We start from the raw sequence: 22,095 nt of genomic DNA, 5'->3' as shown, positions 1-22,095 counted from the left end.
TGACTGTCTCTCAAACTGGCCCTTTCCTAAAGTAAAACTATTTTCTTGTATAGCTATTTTCAGTTTAATAAGTGCACTATAGGTAAAAACATTTATGGAAATTTATTGACAAAGAATTCTTCACTTTTGAAAGAAACAAAAAGTCATATTTGCATGCTAAGGAGAAATATAAAGTAACAATGTCTTTCAGTCCTTATAAATAATTACCTTAATAGAGAGTAAAGATGACATGTATGTGTCAACATAAGTAATAGCTTATTTTTAGTTCATTTCACATGCCTAGACTTTCCAATGTTTGGGGAAATTTTAAGAAAAGGAGATATGTTTGTAGCTACATAAAATTGTATTATTCCCAGAAGCCTCATAAACTGAAAATGAGACCTTAATGATCTCCTCAAAATGACCTCAATATAGGAAAATGGTAAGTAATAAAACAAAGAGAATACAGAACTATGGTTGCCAAGACAACCATAATCATAATTCCTTTGAATTTTAGTGAAGCATTCATTGCAGTTCAATCTAAGTTCATCATTCCTTAAGAAGCTTATATAAACTCAAAGTACTTATTATCTACAGCAGTATCATTTTAATCAAGCAGATGATGACAGGCATTTAGAACAGGAACTGAAATGCCCATGGCATTCGCGTTATGGAAGAAAGATGGGACAATGAGACTTGCTAGCATATGCAATGGCCAAGAGAACATTTCTTTCCATTCTGTTCCATTCAAGACACACTTGTTGTACTAGGCTGGCTGCTGCCATGTATGGAAATGTGAGTATCATACATAGATAACGGAATAAACACAGATTAAATGAGCTACAATCTCCTTGTAGATTCCCATAGCCCTAGAGAACTATGACAAACTATAGAATGGCTGGTAGGCACAATCCACAGATTACCATTTGAAGACCTTTTCCCTAAAGGTAAATATGTGTGACCATCAGTTTGCCTTCAGAGTGAAGAAAATAAAATCTTTTCCGTAAAATTTTGAGGAAGCTATTATTGCTCATTTGTGTCTCATTTGATGCTATCTTTAGGACTGAAGAGGATATTGTTTACTCCAGGCAATGGTCAATATCTGGGAGGCTGGGCAGCCAGAGGTTGCTTTGATGGATGCTAAACGATCTCTGCTTGTATTCTCCAACTCAGACACTCCCCAGTCTGAAAGTTTGTAAAGATGGCTGGATGTTTGAAAGTCTAAATGCATTTGCCCATAGAAACAATGGTATACATAGTTGTTTTTTTGGTTCCCAGGCCAGCTGATATGGTCTCATTTAATCCATGCTGCTGCTGCTGCTGCTGCTGCTAAGTTGCTTCAGTCGTGTCCGACTCGGTGCGACCCCATAGACGGCAGCCTACCAGGCTCCGCCGTCCCTGGGATTCTCCAGGCAAGAACACTGGAGTGGGTTGCCGTTTCCTTCTCCAGTGCATGAAAGGGAAAAGTGAAAGTGAAGTCGCTCAGTCGTGTCTGACTCTTCACGACCCCATAGACTGCAGCCTACCAGGCTCCTCCGTCCATGGGGTTTCCCAGGCAAGAGTACTGGAGTGGGGTGCCATTGCCTTCTCCGTAACACACTAGAAATGCAGAGTGGGAAATATAAGTCGGAAGACCATTCTTCTCAGACTCTGGAAAAGAGAGAAGACTGTCCATCATGGTATGCATAAATGAGCACTGGGTAGGGTACAGAGGTCCCTGTATGTGCCCCTAGGTCAGAGAACATCTCCTGTGAGTACTACTTCCTGGATGCATCTCAGCAGCCTGGACCACTGTAGAGACTCCATTCATATCTTGCTGGATAAATAAAATAATGAGCACTTTGCCATGTAATTGTGGGCTAGTCATTTTAGCATTTCTGAGATTCTCCTTCCCTGTAAATCAGATATTTGGAAAGAGCAGCCCAGGCACTTGCTTGTCTTGTTCTCCATTTATGGATAACTCATTTGACCCCTGTTTTCTTTTTTTGATACTATGGGGATGACAATGGTTCCCACAAGGGGCAGATGGGAAGATGTATCATGAAGATGGAGATGGAGTTAGAATAAGCCTTTTACCACTGGTAGAGAATGGAATATTATGGTTTTGGAAAGGAAACTGCTGAAAAAATAGACAGCTGCCAGCTTCTTTCACTGAACCAATAATGCAATAACAAACACTCCCCAAATACATACTCACAGCAAAGTCCTTTTTTAATAACTCCTATCCCATCTTTCTAGTGTCTCCTTTCCTTGATTTTTTCCCTTTATGTCTTTTTTTTTCTTCGACACTTACCACCTTCTCATTTACTTTATTTTCTGCTATTTATTGGCTATCCCCTGGCAAATAGATGGGAGGAAAGATGGAAACAGTGACAGACTTTATTTTCTTGGGCTCCAAAATCACTGCGGAGAGTGACTGCAACCATGAAATCAAAAGATGCTTGCTCCTTGGAAGCAAAGCTATGGCAAACCTAAACAGTATTAAAAAGCAGAGACATCACTTTGCCAAATAGTGAAAGCTATGATTTTTCCATTAGTCACGTACGGATGTGAGAGTTGGACCATAAAGAGGGCTGAGTGCCAAAGAATTGATGCTTTTGAACTGTGGTGCTGGAGAAGACTCAAGAGTCCTTTGGACAGCAAGGAGATCAAACCAGTCCATCCTAGAGGAAATCAACCCTAAATATTCATTGGAAGGACTGATGCTTAAACTCCAATACTTTGGCCACCTGATACGAAGAACTGACTCATTGGAAAAGACCCTGATATTGGGAAAGAATGAGGGTAGGAAGAGAAGGGGGCAAAAGAGGATGAGATGGTTAGATGGCATTATCAACTCAATGGACATGAGTTTGAGCAAAATCCAGGAGATGGTGAAGGATAGGGAAGTCTGGCGTGCTGCGGTCCATGGGGTCACAAAGAGTAGGACACAACTGAGCAACTGAACAACATTAAGTGCGCAATAACATTATGTCTAAAAATGTACGTATCTTTATTTTAAAATATTGCTAAAAATACTAAGCATCACCCGAGCCTTCAGCAGGTTATAGTATTAATGGTAACATCAAAGGTCACTGATCACAGACCACCATCACAAATATAAAAATAATGAAAACGTTGGAACTATTGTGAGAATTACCTAACTGTGACACAGGGACACAAGGTAAGCAAATGACGTTGAAAAAAAACAAAAAATGGTGCAGATAGACTTGCTTGTCACAGGGTTGCCGCCACCTTCAATTTGTGGAAAAAATCATTATCTATGAAGCGTGATAAAGTGAAGCTCAAAAAGATGAGTGAGGCCTGCAAACATGCAGCAAAACGGAGTGCTGCTTGGGTTTTAGGCTGCATACCGAAGCCAGGCAGCTACCCTGGCACAGTGGAAAACAGCTCAAGGCAGGAGACACCAGACCCTCAGAGTCAGGGGGTGTGCGTTTGAATTTTTGCTCTGCCTCCTAATGCCTATTGACTTTGAGCAGTCAGAGAACCTCCCATGTTTCAGTTTTATCATTGTAAAAACTGGAATATGATCCATGCCTTGCAAAACTGTTGTGAGGGCTAAATGAAAAGATGGAAGTAAATCCAGGAAATTGAAGGCCTTCAACAGGTGACAGACATTCTCACTGTTGCTCATTGCACTCCTAGCTCTATCCTCACTACAGCAGCCTTACTCAAGTCCCTTAATCCCTCTGGTCTCCAGTTCCCTTTCCTACACAATAAACAACTGGGCTAGAATGATTCTAAATAGATCTGCCACTCTGAAAACCATATCACTTCATTTTACTTCCACAAGTATGTAATTATGGGACTGGGTGAAATACACTTTTTAGAGATAATCTAGATTGATCTAGAGAGGCTTATTAAGTATGATGAATTGTCTGTGTTATAATTCTATACTCATAATCTTAAAGCGTGATTTTTACTTAAAAAAATCCTTCTGGAAGAAAATGTTTTCCATGTCTCAGCAATTCCAACTCCAGATAGTTTTTCAATGCTTGGGAGGGGCTGAAGGGGCCCAATATTATAAGGATAAATTTCATTAGGTGCTGAAATCTTCCTTTCGCATTTGTGACTGTCCCAAAACAGAATCCTAGAAAAGAGAAGTGTGGTTCATAAATACTGAGAGACCTCCTAGAAATCCAGTAGGATTTCATATACATTTCAGTTGATTCACATTTAAATTTGTTATTCATTTACAAGTTCCCACAGGCTACAGTCCATGGGGTCTCAAAGTCAGACATGACTGAGCAACTAATACTACTACTACATTTATAATGCCCCAAATGGGATGAGCTTGACAACTTGTGAATCATAAAAAAAGGAAGAAAATCAAGTTACTAAACAAATTATTTTCCCTTTGAGTCATATGCACCCCATAAGATAACTCTGACTTAGCATTTACATCACAGAGATATTTACTTACAATGAACAGAAAACAATCTCCTTGCTGCTATTTAGCCTTTAAAAATCCTTTTAAAAAATTTATGTATTCAAAGAGCTTCCAGGGGAAAAAAATCTTTTAGGTCTGTAACTTCTGCAGAAAAAAAATGGCCTGAAATATTTCCAAATACACTACTGAGAAAGAGCTCTCTTGAGTACAAACCCAATTTTTGATATCTTAAAGCATATCTTGGTTTGAACAACACACCTTTGGGTCATATTCAAAGTACACAACTTTGGGTCAAATTCAAATTATGCATGCACGCGCGCGCGCACACACGTACACCATGGTACCACCCACTTCTCTTATTTCCTCCTACAACCAGAAAACGGAATGTTTTACTGCAACAGTACACACCCTTTCAATTTGCATAAATATAATGCCTTTAACCCATTAAAGAAGCACAAAAAACATCATCAGGGCTGAAATCAGTCAAAATGAATAATACATGTTTAAAATAAAAATAAACCTGTAATTTTAATGTAAATTTTACATGGATAAATAGCTACTACATTAAAATAAACATCTGCATCACACAATTAAATATAAGTGGCCTAGGAATGCCCAACTTACAAATATCCTGTACATGGGAACAGTCAACCCAAGCGAGCGGACCAGGACCAGGGCAGGCTCTCCCCAGGCTTGAAGTTGGGAGAAGAATTCCCCTAGGATTCACCTTAGTCTCTTCCTGCTGGATATCGACGATGGCAGTGATCAGAGAAGGGGGAAATGGGTAGCCATGATTCTCAAGCCACCACAGTACTCTCTTCCCACCATGCTCACCAAGGAATCCATTTCCTATAAATGTTACAAAGAGCGCCTGGGTTCCCAGGCCGGTCCATCAGAAGTCCGCTGGACCCAAAGTGCAGCTGGAACTGTGCTATTAATACCAGGCTGACTTCCCATTTGGAAGCCAACTCCAGTCCTGACAGTGCTCGTCAGCTCTGTTATGGTTAAATGGATTTGTAGGCGGTCCTGGGAGCCTGCCAGTTAGAACATCCTTTCTGTGGGAAAATTCCTGTGAGGCCCAAACAACTCACTGACAAACACAGTTGTAGTAGACCACATGTTGGGAGACCCTTAGGCATTGACAAATCAATCCTCACCCTTTCCTTCTGGAAATGCCTGGGTGAGTATTATAGTAAACTCTCGCACAAATAAACATATGGCAGGACCAACAATCGGCACATGACCTGCTCCATGGTAACCAGTGGGTATTTTTGCTGTCGCTATTAATGTGACAACAGATCTACTCCTCCCCGTTGCACACATGTACATGCATATAGACATTTTACATACATGCACACGTACGCACACTCCACTATACAATGCTCCATGCAAATATGTTTCCATCTATACAGAAATGTCTTCGTCTTCTCTTGAGGAAAAGATGAACCATAATCCAGGCCTGAGCTCTGTACTCTAAATGTTGTTCTCTTGCCTGCACTTGATTGTGGGGATTGATTTGCTCTTGTTAATCCTCATTCTCAACTGACTCTCCCAAGCCCAAAAGACAACTGTGGGACAACCAGGCAAAGTATGGGACAAGAAGTGAAAGAATCATAATCAAGATTAGTGCTTGCATGCGTGTGCTCTCAGTTGTGTCTGACTCTTTGCAACCCCATGGACTGTAGTCCACCAGACTCTGCTGTCCATGGAATTTTCCAGGCAAGAATACTGAAGTGGGTTGCCATTTCCTGCTCCAGAATCAAGTTTAGACTTGGGACCTAAATAACATCATGTTCAAATCAACTGAGAAACTCACTATTACATAACAGTCCTCTTAAATTAGTGAAACGTGTACAAAAGATACTGCTCTCATCAATGAAAGGAAGAATTTGGTACAAACTGATAAATTACAATTTCAAATAGTCCCCCCTCGTACATACAGCTATTAAGGCAACAGGGGAGGTGTTGGATAATTACACTAGGAGATGAAGGATATTTCCAGCCTAGGCACCTTAAAAACACACACTGTTAACCATTCCAAATGAAGCAATGGACCTACTGAAGGAGGTACATCTGGTATACCCTCAGTTGATCCAGCAAAAGAAGCCAAGGCCTTTATTATTTACTTAAAGATAGCATAGGAACCATTGAAGATCAGGGTAGTGTACGAAAGAGCAGAGGGTCTTCCAAATGTGCTATCTTATGTCACATACTCAGAGTCATTAACCAAAGGGCAAGGGCAAAGACAGGGATCAAGCTCACTATGGTGACTTGTCTTCCAGGGAGAGGGCCAGAAGAGAGATTTCAGAAACCTGAATCAACTCCCTTAATTCTCCAATACAGAGCCATAAATGACACTTCAGCTTTGTTGTTATATCTTTCTTACTTAACCATCCAAAGGATAAAATATATTCTAGCACCATGGAGAATCCAAAGTGAAGAGCAGACTTGGGTTTATATCTTAAAATAAATGCCCGAGAATGATCTTTCAAGTTGGCATATCAAATATCAATATATGTATACTTTGTACTAAGTATACATACCATGTTTACTCAGGTGGATGTATATATACTGTGTATATGTGTATGAATACATACTATTTTTCCATACAATATGGATATTAACCCACTTGAAAAATGCCTTCAAAGTGTATTAATGAGTACAACCATACTCATTTCCACAGCCATCCATGGGTAGCTAATTAGAAATTAGTGCCTTACTAATTAACATGTTTCCAAACTGAAGGTAAGTTATAAGTATGCACATCTGCTTCAGTTGTGAAACACACTATCCTTTGCACTATTGCACTACTGCACACGTTTCAACAAAAATCTGCCCTTCAGGGTGGACAGAGCTCCTTGAAATACTCAGTCTGATCAATACACAAAGGTAAGGCCCGCCCCTCCAAAGGGGTTCTCTGAAGACATTTGGAAACACAGCAAGAAAGAATTGCTCATCCAAGTTAGGTTAACTTGCATGGTAGTGTGGAGTTGGAGAAGGTATTAATTTCACACAGTGCTTTCTCCCAGGCAAAAGTACTTTAAAATAAAAACAGTGGGGAACAAAGTTCTAATTTCAAGTCACCCTGAGAACTAAGCTCCTTCTTTTCAGGGAATTTACCCAGCTTGATCAGTGCTTAGAAGTCTTCAGTGTTGATGTATTTGCTGGAGTGTCCTTATTTGACCAGAAGCAATCTGTCTCAGGCAACAGTAAAACTCGCACTATACTGAAAAAAAAAAAAATTATGGGTGGCATGTATGTCAACCTGGGCTCAGGTGTCCCAAGGGCCACATCTATTTCTCGACAGTTGATCACATCAAGTTTAGGATGAGTTTGAATATCTGGCACGTGGCCCAAACGAATTTTACCCTGACTCCCTCACTTCTTGTTTCAATTCCCTCTTCCCTAATTGTTCCACTTCCTTTTTGGTCAGTCTCCTTGACCTGACCAAAGTGTGTGCCCATACAGTGGCGCACCTTCGCCAATAAAGGGTCTAGGATTTCTAATGAGACAATCATCTTTTGTGACTGCATCAGGTATACTTTTCATGCAAAGAGATGCTCAGAATACCTGAAAGGACAGGGCATCTAACATTTTTATTGTTGTTGTCAAGCGAACAAAACAGGTTCAATATGTGATGCCAACTGGCTAATAAATGGGTTTACATATATATATACATATATATACATATATATGTATATATATACACACATACACACACACACACACACACACATACATATACATACAAGATGGCAAGAGTGAACGTCAGCATTTTAGGAATCAGCAAACTAAAATGAAATGGAATGGGTGAATTTAACTCAGATGACCATTATATCTACTACTGTGGGCAAGAATCCCTTAGAAGAAATGGAGTACCATCATAATCAACAAAGGAGTCTGAATTGAAGTACTTGGATGCAATCTCAAAAACAACAGAATGATCTGTTCATTTCCAAGGCAAGCCATTCAATATCACAGTAATCCAAGTCTATGCTCCTACCCATAATGCTGAAAAAACTGAAGTTGAATGGTTCTATGAAGACCTACAAGACCTTCTAGAACTAACACCCAAAAATTATGTCCTTTTCATTATAGGGGATTGGAATGCAAAAGTAGGAAGTCAAGAAACACCTGGAGTAACAGGAAAATTTGGCCTTGGAGTACAGAATGAAGCAGGGCAAAGGCTAATAGAGTTTTGCCAAGAGAACGCACTGGTCAGAGCAAACACCCTCTTCCAACAACAAAAGAAAAAACTCTACACATGGACATCACCAGATGGTCAATACTGAAATCAGATTGATTATGTTATTTGTAGCCAAAGATGGAGAAGCTCTAAACAGTCAGCAAAAATAAGACCAGGAGCTGACTGTGGCACAGATCATGAACTCCTTATTGCCAAATTCAGACTTAAATTGAAGAAAGTAGGGAAAACCACTAGACCATTCAGGTATGACCTAAATCAAATCCCTTACAATTATACAGTGGAAATGAGAAGTAGATTCAAGGGATTAGATCTGATAGACAGAGTGCCTAAAGAACTATGGATGAAGGTTCGTGACATTGTACAGGAGGCAGGGATCAAGACCAACCCCAAGAAAAAGAAATGCAAAAAAAGCAAAATGGCTGTCTGAGGAGGCCTTACAAATAGCTGAGAAAAGAAGAGAAGTGAAAAGCAAAGGAGAAAAGGAAAGATATACCCACTTGAATGCAGAGTTCCAAAGAAGAGCAAAGAGAGATAAGAAAGCCTTCCTCAGTGAAAGAAATAGAGGAAAACAAGAGAATGGGAAAGACTAGAGATCTCTTCAAGAAAATTAGAGATATCATGGGAACATTTCATGCAAAAATGGGCAAAATAAAGGACAGAAATGGTATGGACCTATAAGAAGAAGATATTAAGAAGAGGTGGCAAGAATATACAGAACTGTACAAAAAAGATCTTCAGGAGCCAGATAATCACGATGGTGTGATCACTCACCTAGAGCCAGACATCCTGGAATGTGAAGTCAAGTGGACCTTAGGAAGCATCACTATGAACAAAGCTAGTGGAGGTGATGGAATTCCAGTTGAGCCATTTCAAATCCTAAAAGATAATGCTATGCAAGTGTTGCACTCAACATGCCAGCAAATTTGTAAAACTCAGCAGTGGCCACAGGACTGGAAAAGGTCAGTTTTCATTCTAATCCCAAAGAAAGGCAATGCCAAAGAATGCTTGGACTACCGCACGATTGCACTCATCTCACACGCTAGTAAAGTAATGCTCAAAATTCTCCAAGCCAGGCTTCAAAAGTGAACTGTGAACTTCCAGATGTTCAAGCTGGCTTTAGAAAAGGCAGAGGAACCAGAGATAAAATTGCCAACATCTGTCGGATCATTGACAAAGCAAGAGAGTTCCAGAAAAACACCTATTTCTGCTTTACTGACTATGCGAAAGCCTTTGACTGTGTGGATCGCAACAAACTGTGGAAAATTATTAAAGAGATGGAAATGCCAGACCACCTGACCTGCCTCTTGAGAAATCTGTATGCAGGTCAAGAAGCAACAGTTAGAACTGGGCATGGAACAACAGACTGGTTCCAAATAGGGAAAGGAGTATGTCAAGGCTGTATATTGTCACCCTGCTTATTTAACTTACATGCAGAGTACATAATGAGAAACACTGGGTTGGATGAAGCACAAGCTGGAATCAAGATTGCTAGGAGAAATATCAATAACCTCAGATATGCAGATAACACCACCCTTATGGAAGAAAGTGAAGAAGAACTAAAGAGCCTCTTGATGAAAGTGAAAGAGGAGAGTGAAAAAGTTGGCTTAAAACTCAACATTCAGAAAACTAAGATCATGGCATCTGGTCCCATCACTTCATGGGAAATAGATGGGGAAACAGTGGAAACAGTGGCTGACTTTATTTTTCCGGGCTACAGAATCACTGCAGATGGTGATTGCGGCCATGAAATTAAAAGACGCTTACTCCTTGGAAGAAAGGTTATGACCAACCTAGACAGCATATTAAAAAACAGAGACATTACTTTGCCAACAAACGTCCATCTAGTCAAAGCTATGGTTTTTCCAGTAGTCATGTATGGATGTGAGAGTTGGACCATAAAGAAAGCTGAGCACTGAAGAATTGATGCTCTTGAACTGTGGTGTTGGAGAAGACTCTTGAGAGTCCCTTGGACTGCAAGGAGATCCAACCAGTCCATCCTAAAGGAAATCAGTCCTGAATGTTCATTGGATGGATTGATGCTGAAGCTGAAACTCCAATACTTTGGCCACCTGATGCGAAGAGCTGACTCATTGGAAAAGACCCTGATGCTGGGCAAGATTGAGGGCAGGAGGAGTAGGGAACGACAGAGGATGAGATGGTTGGATGGCATCACCGACTCAATGGACATGGGTTTGGGTGAACTCCGGCAGTTAGTGATGGACAAGGAGGCCTGGGGTGCTGCAGTTCATGAGGTTGCAAAGAGTCGGACACAACTGAGAGACTGAACTGAAATGAACATGTACTTTACATCTGGAGGAGAGCATGGCAGCTGACTCCAGTATTCTTGCCTGGAGAATCCCATAGACAGAGGAGCCTGGTGGGCTGCAGTCCAGTGGGTTGCAAAGAGTCATCCATGACTGAAGCAACTTAGCACACGCGCCACACACACACACACACACACACACATATAGTGATATGGTGGAGTCATAGGTAGCCTTTACCGTCTCACACTTCTTTAGTGGTTTCCATTATCTAGCAAAGAGAATCTAGTAGTTGTGAATGCCCAAACTGGTGAGAGTCAGTGTATAACACCTAAGCCTACAAGACTGATGTGATGATTAAATGAGATAATAATTGCCAAGCATTTAAGACAGAACCTGGCATCTAGAAAGAGACACAACCGCTATCACCACAATCACCATCATCGTCATTACTATCATTATAATCATCATTACTACCACCACTATTATCACCATGATCATCATTTTGACTATTAATTACAGGATTTTAGTTAAGAAAGGAATGTGCTCTATGATAGAGTAAACTCAAGGTAAACATAGTAATACATAGTTCTTGTATTTACAGGGGTGCCCTAGTAGTGTATCAGCCTCAATATATTTTCCCCATGGATGACTCCAAAAGGTTTAGGTAAATGACCAATTTCAGTGAAGTATTGGACAAATTTTTTTCTGTAAATTTACCAGATAAAACATGTAGCAGAAATAGTTACACATTCAAATGTACGTAAAAACTATGAATATCATGTACTAATTACTAGGAAGAATAGGTAATAGTAGAGAGAATTAGAGTTTTAAACTATAGTTTAAACTTATAATAATTTAATTAGATCAAAAGTTTAGAATGAGACTAAAACAAAAAGATTCAAAAAATTAGAGAGAAGTCTGCATTTAAATTGTAACAAAATTAATCTGGGATATAGATGCAGTTTGAGGAAGAGGTAGAGCTCTTAGATTGTCCACAAAGCTCAAATGAAGTCTGACAAAAGTGCTAAACCAGGTTATGGAAACTTGGGCAGCATGAAAAGAACTTTAGAATCAATCTGATAAAAATGGTAATGCAATGTACTCCATTCAGGTCAGGGCACTCCTGGAGCATCAAACTCTGTTCTGGAGGCCACACCTTTGGAAGACATTGACCCATCCAGCAAGCCCTGAAGGGAGCAGTGTGGATGGGGGAGGGAGAGTTCTAGATATATCATCACTTAATAAATCTATTAATTTCAAAAATGGATTTGAGTCTGTTTAGTCTGGAGTGGTGGGACTTCCCAGGTGGCTCAGAAGGTAAACAATCTGCATGCAATGCAGGAGGCCCGGGTTCAGTCTCTGGGTTAGGAAGATCCTCTGGAGAAGGAAATGGCTACCCACTCCAGTATTCTTGCCTGAAGAAGCCCATGGACAGAGGAGTCTGGCAGACTACAGTCCCTGGGGTCGCAAAGAGTCAGACACAACTGAGAGACTTTCACACATTACAGTCTGGAGTGGCAGAGACTGTGGGGTACGAGAAATGCTGGCTTAAAATATTTGAGTGGCCATCAAGGGAATTCTGTAGTACATCTGGCCTATCTTTCAAGAGAGCAGATTTCAAATGACTGAATGGGAATTCCTGGGAGTAGGCCTGGACCTTTCCCCAGGAGATTCTTTCTAAGGAAAACATTTATCCAGGGATAAGTGGCTTAGGGGGAAGAGAACTCTTTAAATTCAGAGGTTCATGTAGCTAACCATTTGATCATCTATAACCAATGTGGAGAAAAAGGATTCCTACTTTGGGTGAGAGGCCAAGTACATGATCTCTGAGGTCGCACCACCAAGATTCAATTCTCCTACACTGTTTTGACAAAATATATGAAGAAGAGGCATAAAAAAACCCAGGGTTTCCTTTGTGGCTCAGCTGGTAAAGAATCTGCCTGCAATGTGGGATACCTGGGTTCGATTCCTGGGTTGGGAAGATCCCCTGGAGAAGGAAAAGGCTACCCACTCCAGTATTCTGGCCTGGAGAATTCCATGGACTATACAGTCCACGGGGTCACATAGAGTCAGACACAATTGAGCGAGTTTCACTTTCCTTCATGAAGAAGAGGCAAGGGTTCATTAAGCGAGAAGAGGATGCTTAGAAATGAGAGAGAAGAAATTTACTGATGGTGTTGGGTGGCTGAGGTGGGTAGCAAGTGATGTCTCCATGATAAGTGGATTCATGCTAATTAATTAATAAAGGCCTGAACCAAACTTTAGAATTTTAAGGCTGGTCCTAGGAATGATGCCTTATGTTTTTTCATGTTCCCTACAATATCTTAGGTAGCAGGCATGTAGCAGGTGTTCACCAATCACTTGCTGCTTGGTTAACTTTCCGTTTTTTCTTCAGGGGATTCAGGTTAAAGAATGAGGAATAATTAGCCAACAGTGGAAACTCTGGTTTGGTAAAGTGGCTATTTGCTTGACTGCTTTCACTAGGGTGTATGACTCTAACCTGACTGGAAGTATTTTGATGTCAGAATGATAAAAATTGCCTTGGTCGTTTTGTGGCAAAATATCATAGTATCAACATGTTTGTTTGTTTGCTTTGGCCATGCCATGCATTCAGCATGTGGGATCTTAGTTCCCCAACTGTTTCCCCTTCAGTGGAAGCATGGAATTCTATCTACTGGACTGCCAGGGAATTCCCTGGGGTTTTTCCCTTAAACACTTTCATCACTGCTAAATTTTTTGCCTTTTGAAAAACACTGTTATACTTTTTTATGTCTGGTGGAACATTAATGAATTTTGCTAGACTGTGATTCAATACTGTAGTGATTTAATATAATTACTTGATATAATATTCTAAGATACATGGCATATATTTTATTATGTGCACATTTTAATATCTAATAAAACTTTCTAGAAGATTTACATCCATCTATTCACTATATAGCTAAATTACACCAAAAGAAATTGAGAATTTATCACATCATTAAATAACATAAAATATCCACCTTGCCTTGACCCAGAAATGAGGGAAATGATGTTACAGTGTTAAACAGGTTTAGAACATTATTGCAGGGCATATTTGCTAGAAGGCATGATATCTTCAAATATTCCCTTTGCCTCTTTATTCCTATGTTGGTAATACACTTAGTACTAACTGAGACTGTGCCTCTAATTAATTTGTTTTCACCTTTTGTTGCTGGGGAATTTCATCATAGCTATATTACCTGCCAGTAGATGATAGTTCAGGTCAACTGAGAATGCTACCACGTTCTCTCCTGCACTCTCTGAGTATTTCATTGTGGATTTTAATTGCAATAGCGTGCTTATAACCCAACCCCAAACTGCACTGAAGTGGGAAGTCATTTTCTTTTAGTCACCTTTTATAATTAATATCAAATAACAGATACATACACAATGCATCATTCTTCACTTTCATCATTGGACTTAATCACTGCCAGAGCATTGAGGATGGATGAAATCCAAGGGGCTCTGATTCACAGGTTTCTTGACTTTTCTCTCATTCAGTTGGTGGGAAATTCTCTTCAAGTTAGATGAGGGATACAGTTAGAGAAATCTGCACCCTACATTCTCATGATTTGGCTCCTTTCTTTATTGGTCTTCAAATCTGATATGCATTTTGGTCAGTTGATCAGACTTCTAATTCTATCCATTGCATTCAAATAGCTATAGTACTTTTTCTCCTTTCTTCCCCCAAGTTTGCAGTATTCTCAGGTATGGAGTCCCTCTGGCTAGTGGCACAGGACTGTCTGAATGCCACAAAGCATCTCTCTTCTGTGCTAATAGGTCACTTAAAGCCCAAGTAGTACATTGGATATCTATAAGTCATGACCAGTAGTGTCCTAGGGACACAGCGATTTTCCTAATAAATATCTGCTATGTGAACAGAGGAATTAGGAGAACCAACAAGGTATGCTTCTTCTCAAACTTGGGTCTTCACTATGATTTTTTTTAAAAATTGAGATATAATCCACATACCATAAAATTAACCAATTTGAAGTGTGCAACACTTCATGGCAAATTGATGGGGAAACAAGGGAAACAGTGACAGATTTTATTTTGGGGGGCCCCAAAAACCACTGCAGATGGTGACTGCAGCCATGAAATTAAAAGACAGTTGCTCCTTGGAAGAAAAGCTATGACCAACCTAGACAGCATATTAAAAAACAGAGACATTCAAAACGTCCATCTAGTCAAAGCTATGGTTTTTCCAGTAGTCATGTATGGATGTGAGAGTTGGACCATAAAGGAAGTAGAGCACCGAAGAATTGATGCTTTTCAACTGTGGTGTTGGAGAAGACTCTTGAGAGTCCTTTGGACTGCAAGGAGATCCAACCAGTCCATCCTAAAGGAGATCAGTCCTGAATATTCACTGGAAGGACAGATGCTGAAGCTGAAACTCCAATACTTTGGCTACCTGATGTGAAGAACTGACTCATTGGAAAAGACCCTGATGCTGGGCAAGATTCAAAGCAGGAGGAGAAGGGGACGACAGAGGATGAGATGGTTGGATGGCATCACCAACTCGATGGACATGAATTTGAGCAAGCTCCAAGAGTTGGTGATGGACAGGGAAGCCTGGCGTGCTGCAGTCCATGGGGTCACAAAGAGTCAGACACAACTAAGCAACTAAACTGAACTGAAAGTGTGCAACTCAATGGGTTTTAGTATATTGATAGACTTGTGCAACCATCACCACAATCAATTTCAGAACATTTTCGTCACTCCCAAAAGAAGCCCGTACTCAATAACACTTACTTCCCATTCCAATCTCCCCCAGTCCCTGGCAACCATGAATTTCCTTTCTTTGTCTGTGGATTTGCCTGTTCTGGGTATTGCATATAAATGCAGTCAAACTGTATGGGCCTTTTGTGTTTAGATTCTTTACTTAGTGTAATGTTTTCAAGTCTCATCCACGTTGTAACATTTATCATTCCTTTTTGTGACTGAATAGAATTCTATTATATGCATATATCACATTTGCTTATCCATTTATCACTTGACGGACATTTAGATTCTTTCAATTTTGTGGCTATTATAAATAATGCTGCCATGAACATTCATATACATGTTTCTGTACGGACATAGGTTTTCATTTCTCTTAGGAATACATTCAGGAGTGGAATTGCTAGGTCATATAATAATTCTTTTCTTAATTATATTTTGTTTTCCTCAGAGAGCCATAAATGATCTCAGTCCTTTTGTAAATCCTCCCATAATTTAGTAATTCTATTGTTTTTTTATAAGAGAAAAAATCAGTTCCGGTTATTTCATTCTGTTTTATCATCATAAAGGTCATCCATTCATGTCTAGTAACAGTTTAATGGAAAGTCCTGCAGAAACTCAAAATTAAATCCTATGTATTTATCTTCCTAAAAGTAAATTCATCTTAGTTTAGAAAAAATCTGTATGTAACAGAATGGGTAAATTCTCCATTTATTAATAATACAAATGGACCAACCTGAATTAGTGATGTCATAAAAAAACTTTCTATATGCAACATTTTTAGAAAATATTCAGGAATACATATAATCACTCAGAATAAAAGAAGAAATTTAATTAGAAAATAAGAGGAACATTTATAATTAACAAATTCATTAATTCTGTAAATATCTCTTAAAGGAAAGTTAAAGGTAACCAAACAGCCTTGCTCATAAATATTAAAATTATAACCTCCAAATCTCATTTAACATATACTAAAAGGTTTGTTCAAAATGTATATCAGCAGCAAACTTCCAAACACCATATTTCAATACACTCACTATTCCAAGCCACCTTAGTATAAGCATTATTAAACACTAATTGTGCACTGCATTGCTTCACACTTTAATAAAACATTTTTCCTTCCCTTGTCTTCTAAGAAGATGATTCAGTGAAATCATTTTGTAAAAATCCACTGGGATTGAAGACCATTAGCAATTTATCAATCAGTCACACAGATAAAATGTGACTTTGAACCTTATACAAATACCATTCACAAACGCAAACTGTTTTTCTACATCTTGAGTTGACGAAGAGAATATGCAAACACATTCCCTCTGATACTTCACTTTGAAGGTCCTCTTAAAAAAAAAATCACAGAAAATTAAGTTGAGGTACAAGATCTTTGAGCAGTGTCATCTCTACTGATTTTGCTTTTTGAGATGGCTACTGTGCTCCACAAATCACTAACAAGGCCACTACCCTTAAAATCCAAGTGTTATGCCTTATCACCGAATGGATGTTAAGCATGTTAAGGGAAATGAAATCTCTAGGGTCAGCATCAGGAGTGTTGACAAGGAAATCCACAAGCATGGTGCAATGTGGGTTGTTTTTCAAACTGGTTCCAAACTGTAAAAAGCCCACAAACACACATTAGAGCTGCCTTCCTTTCACAACTCAAAACAATCCCAGCTCACATCAATCCTCACTCCGTCCAGTTTCCGTGCTAGGAATACAGGCTATTTTAGCATTTACCTCAGGCAAACGACATTAGCAAGGCAAATTACTACTTGGCCAAGTACACAACTCTGAGGTGGTCTGCTCGGCCTGCTATTTTTCTGTGTGCAGGTAACAATTACATGGTGGTAGTTTAGCTGCTAAGTTGTGTCCGACTCTTGCAACCCCATGGACTGTAGCCTGCCAGGCTCCTATGTCCATGGGATTCTCCAGACAAGAATACTGGAGTGGGTTGCCAATTCTCACCAATGCAGAGGTAACTGCAAACCATTTATATCTTAGTAAGAGGGAATAAAGTAATAGATGTTGGGGTGTCATCTCCCAGATATGTATGAAGTTCCTTTGTAGTATCAATGACAAATTGTCAACTAACCTCAGCTGGTAAAGTCCACTGAACTTGCTTCCAGACAACCTGAATTGGAAGTTCTGTTCTACTAATATTTATCCATGACCTTGGGAAAGTTACTTAACTTGGTTAGCAGCCTCTGTTGCTGATCCAACAGTCATTTCCCCTCCCCTACTCCTTCCAAATAGAGGCCTGACACTGTTTGGTTATTTAATCTTCCCCCAAGTGACAAAGGGAAGATGACCCATCTCATTGTCAGATGTCCATCTGACAGGTCTTCATTGTTTTTAGTAAGTTGCAATTATACCACTGCATTCGCCAGGAGGGGAAATGGATAGCAGATTAAGTTAAATAACATAACAATCAGAAAAAGAGCAAGACACAGAAAGAACTGTGGCTCTCAATAAGATGCAAGTATAATTCCCTCTAGGGGAAAAGAAGTCACTGTTAGGCAACCTGGGGCACTGCCACAGCACAGGGATGAGGCTCACATGAGCTTACTTGACTATCAGGTCCAACATGGCTGCTTGAGCTCTGGATGGTATATTTGTACTTTAGCCAACAGGAAGCCCTCACTAGTGGGGACTTAGTTACATGGCCACAATTAGCTGTATGGGAGGCAGTGAAAGGTGGGTGGGGAGAAGGGGCAGCAACTGGCAGTCATTGCCACAGCATGTGACCAAATTTCGGCCAATGAGATATGAAGAAGCTTCTAGGAAAGTCTCTAGCTAAGAAGGAGAAAGGAAGAGATGGGCTGTACTTCTTCTTCCAGTCACTGTTACTGTCAATGTGATGTCTGGGACTGAGGCAGCCATCTTGCTGCAAGCCCAAGAGTAAAGCCAACACACAGAGCAGGACAGAGCCTGCAGGGGGAAAGATCGGCCACTCTAATATTCTGTCCAAGGACCCCATGCCACTCTGAATTTCTTATTATGTTATACTGCAATCTCATTGCTATTCCATTATGTTGGAGAGAGAGTATTCTGGTTCTTGTAGCTGAATCCCTTCTAATTCATTCAACCTAGTCCATAGGCCTTCCTAATTCGAAGACAGTTATTTCTTCCTCTTGGTCTGTATCTTCACAAGCTAAAAATTTCTAGTGATATAAACAACCAAGCAATTATTGTTTAATCACTCTTACCAAAATATACTTTGGTTACTCCTTGTTGTATTTAAAAATGAATACAGGAAACCATACTGCATTCATTTACTCAGGTACTCAAATTTGTCCTAGAAAATGTAACAGTTTTGAAATCTTAGCTTCACCATTTCTGGCACAATGATCTGGAACAAGTAATTTAGTCTCTGAGAGCCACAGTTTCCTTATTTTCCTTAAAAAGAAAGGAAAATACCATCTTTTTTTAGGAGTGTGTGAATGTCAGAAATACACATAAATGACATAATGTCAGATATACAGTAGGTGCTCAATAACTGGCAACTGTTATATTGAGACTGTTAACAGCCTTAGTCCGGAAGCTGGGGGTCCCCAAGCGGCAGGAGGAACTAAAACTGCAAGTGGCAGATGTGTTTTTTTTTCTTTTCTCATCTAATCCTGTGTTGTCATGGCGACACCTATATCCACCTGAACTTACTTTATCTCAAACTTTGAGCTAACCAATGCGTTTTCCTCATGGAAATGTCTTTATTAACCTATGTTAATGAACCATGCATTTGCTTAGAAATCTGCCTTTTTTCAAGATTCATGTCAATTGTTTTATGGCCCAAAATGACTCACCTTGTGCCAATGCTATCTCAAAATGCATGTTGTTGGTGAGGGGCCTGGTGCAACTCTGTCAGTTCTGAGGCATTTCCTTTCTGTAATTAGCAGCTTGCTAACAGGTATATAACTCCTCGCTTAAAAACTAGCAAGGGAGCACTCTTTCGGTCCCCTTCCGATGTCTACATCAGAAGCTTTTGCTATCTCTTTTACACTTTGAAAGTGAAAGTCATTCAGTCGTATCCGACTCTTTGCAATCCCACGGATATACAGTCCATGGAATTCTCCAGGCCAGAATACGGGAGTGGGTAGCCGTTCTCCTCCCCATGGGATCTTCCCAACCCAGGGATTGAACCCAGATCTCCCGCAGTGCAGGTGGATTCTTTACCAGCTGAGCCACCAGGGAAGCCCCTTTTACACTTTAATAAAACTTTATTACACAGAAAGCTCTGAGAGATCAAACCTTATCACTGGCCCTGGGTTGAATTCCTCTCCTCTGGAGGCCATGAATCCCAGTGTCATTCATGGCTCCTAACAGCAACCTTTCAATACCACGGGCAGACACTGAGGACACAAAGATAAAATGGGCCGATCTCATTCAGAGTCGCATTCCTTCCTTCTTTCCCTCCTTCTTTCATTTCTTTATACATATGTACATACATATACATGCCACCAAGTTTCAGAAGGCACTGAAAGCAGTCAGAAGGCAAATATAAAAATGACAGCAATGTTTTATCTTAGAGAACAAAGAACTCAGAGAACTATGAGTTGTCAAAGACAGCCGAAAGAAGGAAACAGCAGATGACACAAATGAAGAGAAACCTTGAGGGAAAGAGGAGAGTCAAGCTATTAGAGCCTAGAGAGAAGAAATGGTTAAAGAAGAGAGATGGGGGTTGATGGGGGAGAGGCAAAGGGAGGGAGAGAAAGTGAGAGACTGAAATAGTGAGTGGGTAGGTGAAGTTGAGTCTACAGCCTGGTAAATGTCCACCATCATTAAAGACTCAAGTTTTGCACAGTGATGAGTTCCTTCTGGGTCCTGCCTGGAGTGGTGTTCCAGTGCTCCCAAGTACTAAGAGGTTTTTCTCCTCTTCCATTCCTTTTCTTGTAACTTTATGATGAATTTTTACTATCTGAAATAACCAAGCATATCTCTATTCTCTGCAACACAAGTGATCCTGAAACAAAGTAAATGGTAGCAGAAGCCATGGAATTAACAACACAGTGAAGGGAATGTGAGTACAGTGTTAAGTGAAGAGGGCTGAAATGGAAAGGTGTTTAAGAGCAAATGAAGGAAAAGATGCCTGCAAAGGAGATTAAGATGTATTTCCTTGGAATGTAGGGAGAGAAATAAAGGAGCTATGGAAAAAAGGAGGAAAGGAGGTTGCCAGGGAGAAACAGAGCTGAATTCAAAGGCCACAGGGCTTAAATGCAATAAGGACTCATCTTCCTGAACTGGCAATGAGGTCATCCATAACCTTGGAAAAAGCAGAACCAAGAGAGTGATAAGGTGAAAGCCAGCTGGCAGAGGATTCAGAAGTGAATAGAGATGAGTATGTGAAGTAGTTTTGAGTATAAACTACCTTTATGCAAGACGTAGCTATAAAAAAAAAACAGATAAGATGGCTTTCAGGAGAGGTTTGCTCAAGGAAAGGTTTTGATATGAGGAGACAATTAAGTGTGTAGGAGAGAAGCTGAAGCTAGAGGAAAGTGAGATGATACTATTTGGAGCTGACCCTGAGGAAGCATGATTGCATGGAATTTGGGTAGGAAGACAAATTCTTTACCTCTGAGACTGAAAGAAATGGGGCCTGGCAGCTTATTTGAATTTCATTTGTGATAGATCTTTTGCCACAAGACAAATTGACACAGTGCTTTCAAATGGAACTATCTATAACAAAGGAATATTTCAAGCTTTAAATTAGCTTGGTTTAAGCTCATGAAGTATTATGCATAGACAATATGGCTGTCCATAATTTGCCAATTATTGTCTCTTGCTCTGGATCATAAGCCCATTTCATAAGAGCACTGCTGGAGCTGGGTTTCTGGAAGTGATGAATCTCACAGTTGTGGCTGGCCAATGAATCACCCAGGAAGTTTGAGAGACCAGGATGTTGTTACCTCCAGATCTTGAAGCTTTCAGGCTTCCACCCTATCAGGCAGGCACATCTGCCTCTCCAAATGAAGGAAACAAGACAAGAATAGAAGAGACAGTTGGCAAAGCCTCAAGGTCAGCCTTTGCCCTCTCCTTTCTTGTTTCCTGTACTAACCCGGAACTATCTATGTGAGCTGTCTTGGAGCAATTCTGTACTCTGAGAGAACTAAAACAGGAATGATGGATAGTGCTTTTTTTTTCTTCAGCATCTCTGAAAAGCCAATTGATTCATTTACTCATGCCACAAATTTTAATTGATTCCCTACTATGTACTAGAGTTATTCCTGGTGCTTGAAAAGAGTGCTGGTAATAAAATGAATTTTTTACGTAGTATACAAGGCCATGTGTCTCACATATGGACCAATTATTAATAAAGATTCTTGTATAGCACAAGGAACTGTACTCTATATCTTGCAATAATCTATCATATAATGGAACAGAATCTGAAAAAGGATATATCTATCTATCTATATATATATATATATATATATGAATCACTTTGTTGTACACTTGAAACTAACATGACACTGTAAATTAGTGATACTTCAACTTAAAAAAATAAGTTTAAAAAATGTGGTACTTCTAGA

At 39.9% G+C, this 22,095-nt stretch overlaps 1 protein-coding gene across 6 annotated transcripts in view; it reads right to left on the bottom strand.

Moving 5' to 3' along the window:
* Positions 1-22,095, bottom strand: part of ARHGAP6 (Rho GTPase activating protein 6) — a 528,247-nt gene that overhangs the window by 185,990 nt on the left and 320,162 nt on the right. The window contains exon 1 of one of the 6 annotated variants that reach the window (XM_081567209.1): positions 5,097-5,302. The exons of the other annotated variants lie outside the window; for them this stretch is intronic. The gene's annotated coding sequence lies outside the window, so the exon portion shown is untranslated. Of the gene's footprint in view, positions 1-5,096; positions 5,303-22,095 lie in introns of those variants that run through there. 6 annotated transcript variants of the gene reach the window in all.

The sequence above is a fragment of the Giraffa tippelskirchi genome, chromosome X, assembly GCF_054371585.1.
Source record: "Giraffa tippelskirchi isolate mGirTip1 chromosome X, T2T-mGirTip1v1.2.pri, whole genome shotgun sequence".
Classification (NCBI taxonomy): domain Eukaryota; kingdom Metazoa; phylum Chordata; class Mammalia; order Artiodactyla; family Giraffidae; genus Giraffa; species Giraffa tippelskirchi.
Note: the sequence above shows the minus strand (reverse complement) of the source record. Positions and strands in the feature narration are given on the sequence as shown.